The sequence below is a fragment of the Cephus cinctus genome, unplaced genomic scaffold (genome assembly GCF_000341935.2).
Source record: "Cephus cinctus unplaced genomic scaffold, Ccin1 Ccin1_scaffold0006, whole genome shotgun sequence".
NCBI classification, from domain to species: Eukaryota; Metazoa; Arthropoda; class Insecta; order Hymenoptera; family Cephidae; genus Cephus; species Cephus cinctus.
This window is the reverse complement of record NW_014332757.1, coordinates 60,692-63,986: the sequence shown is the minus strand read 5'-3', so window position 1 is coordinate 63,986 and position 3,295 is coordinate 60,692.

Below are 3,295 nucleotides of genomic sequence, written 5' to 3'. Positions count from 1 at the left end.
AATACCCCCTACACGTCTTAAGAGTCAGTGAACTTCCTCAATTCGAACAGCAGTTTTGCATCTTCGATTCCATTAGAATCAGATAATCTGTATATATATTGATTAGTTACGTGATATTATTCGTCAACATGTCCATTAAAGGAGGTCCTGTCGATGCATGCTAGTCAACTGATCAACTATCCAATCAATTTCGTAAATCGATTGAAATAAACCGGACTTTCTACGAAATTATTCAGTATAGAAATTTGTTTGTAGTTGTTCATCTTTGTGAAATTAGCTCATTTATATAAATATATTTTAAAAGTCATACTCTCATTTGACTTTCATTTATTTGTTTATTGGATCTCTCCCGGTGAATCGATGGAGATCCGGCAAATTGATTTGCAATTGCTCTTTAAAACACCCGGTAAGGTCACTTTTTTTATTGTATTTATCGAATTCTGAAGAATTCACGAATCCGTAGTACACCACTTATTGTTTCACATTTCACTTTAAATATATTAGTTTCTCATCCAAAGTCAAAGTTCAATCTCTGTGACGTTTGAGTCCATATATAAAGTTTCGTTTTTAATATAATGTTTCTTAACATTTTCGTCGGTGACCGACCTTCAAATTTTGCAATTGAGTTCAGAATTGTTTAATTTATAATCTATAAAAGTTTCAGACGTGAAAATTCAAGTAGGTAGTTTCGACAGAACCTCCTTAATACTCGTGTTCGCAAGGTTAGTCTTTAACGAATTACTCTAACCTTTATAATAGTCCTAAAGAATAATCATCATTTCGAGCGTCCAGAATCATTGTTCAATTACCACTACTTAACTGAACAATAATTAGTCAAAACTATGATTAGCAATATACTAATGTATGTTACCTATTGAGTTTCGGTATAGCTAAATAATCCAAATAGACGCATAAATTTGATTTTATTCGTGAATTTCTATTTTCTTTGTTCTAAATCTTTCTTATATTTGTCTGAGATAATTCATCGATAGATTCTTCTAAGATAACAATGATGAGTATATTGAAAGAGACGAAATACAAAATGTCGAAGATACGCGTATCCTTCACATTTTAATTTCACGTAATGAAGCTTCACAACCTTGCTTTCCCAGAAAGAGCAGACGTCTGACATTTTAGTGAAGCCACATAGCACTTAAACCGCTTGCAATAACGGTACTCGACTATTATTAGCATTTCTCTTCTCTCTGCTTAATCTTTCATAATACTTCAAAGAATAAAAAAAATGTTATGCTTAGTTAAAATTTAAAGATATTTCGGTGATGTAAGAGGCTTCGGGCTTTATCATATGAAAATAATCAAACGAATAAGTTAATACTACATTTAATAACAAAACTTAACATATTAAGGACAAAAATATGTGTCTAGAATATGTCATGTTTACATGAACGTTTTTATAAGAAAATGATTTATGGAGGCGCCTGCGACTATCAGTTGGAAACATTTACACGATGTTAGAGCGGCGATTTTCGAATTTAAAAAATGAGTTTTTTAGAATTGTCTCTATGACAGATGTGGAATACAACAATTTCTGTATATTTTACGCATTAAAATAGAAGATTTGGAGTAAATAAAACTATTAAATATAGTGGATGAGGCCCTGATTAATCATTTCACGAAAAACCATATCTTACGGCAGATAAATCAAGAGAACAAAGTGGAATAAACGAGTTAGAATGATTGCAAGGTATATTAATAGTAAAAGACCATTAACACTTTGCCGTGCGCACGTCTCATAAAAATTTCTTCGCTTGGCGCCGGCTGTTCTGAAGGTTATCGGGACATTATAAATTGTCAAGTTGTACTAATCTCATCGTTAGTTCTCATGAGTTTTCAATCCTGTCCCCCTAATTTTTATAGACATTTTGAATGTCTTCTTTCCAATCGGCAAAGTCGATTGAAACGTCAGAAAAATTTTCCGCGCATTCATCGTGAATAATCGTATCTTCTCTTTCGTCTGCCATGATGAAAGGGCACAACTATTTATAAAAATAAAAAACTTGCTGACGTGTGTAACTTATTGTTATTTAAACAAAACACCAACAGAACACCACAGATCACCATAGATCACCAACAGAATGCAAACGATACTAAAGTACTGTCGCCGGCCGTTGAGCGATACTTTGTGCGCGACACCACTGTGGTGTCGCCGGACGGCATAGTGTTAAAGCGTAGCAACGCCACAAACTTAATACAACGCAAGGCAATCAGATAAAATAGCTGAGTGAAAAAAATGGGACGGTCGTGGACGCGATTAGTCGAAACCAAATAGTATTGTATATTTCACTTACATATCTTAAAATATAAAAAAAATCCTTTCGTCGTGAATTTCCTGTCCTTAGAACAGAGTAGTAATAGTTTTTCCGAATTCAACAATGATATTTTCTTTTGCTCATTTCTCGGTTTTTTCAAACAAGTGATGTTAATGATACCAACCTTTGCACTCTTCCGAAAATATTGTGCTTTCTCCATAACAGTAGTCCTATGAGGTGAATAAAAATAAAAAATAAAACATTCACGTCAAAATTTAACACAATAGTCAAACGAGTGCCTTTGCACATCGTAGTTCGCTAAATAAAAATACAAATGAACGATGTCCTTTGCTGCTACCTCGCACAATGACAAGAGAAAGATCGTAGAGCATTTTGCTACAGTGAGTAACTTTAATATTCGGAAACTATGAGATTTTTACTATATTACGTTATAACTTAATTTCTAACAAAACAAAAATGATTAAGCATTATGATGACGTATACGCTTAATAGACAATAGCGTAAATTTTGTTTAGATAATTTACAATAGTTGTTCAATAATACGACTTAAATAAAACATTGTCCGATTTTCACGTTACTTTAATATTCGGAAACTATGAGATTTTTACTATATTACGTTATAACTTAATTTCTAACAAAACAAAAATGATTAAGCATTATGATGACGTATACGCTTAATAGACAATAGCGTAAATTTTGTTTAGATAATTTACAATAGTTGTTCAATAATACGACTTAAATAAAACATTGTCCGATTTTCACGTTACTTTAATATTCGGACACTTTACAATGTAGCGCTTTTTTCCAATGTTCAAGCCGAGTTACGCCGAGTTAGAGAACAATGTTTGTTTACAAATCTAGTCAAGCGTTTTAGTTTAAGCCTTATTTCATTAGTTATTTGTCGATCATCGTGCAATACACTTGTACAATGCCTCGCAAAGCGAACACGAGTTTTGATATACGGCAACTTGTAATATATCATAATGCCAAAGGAAAATCGTACA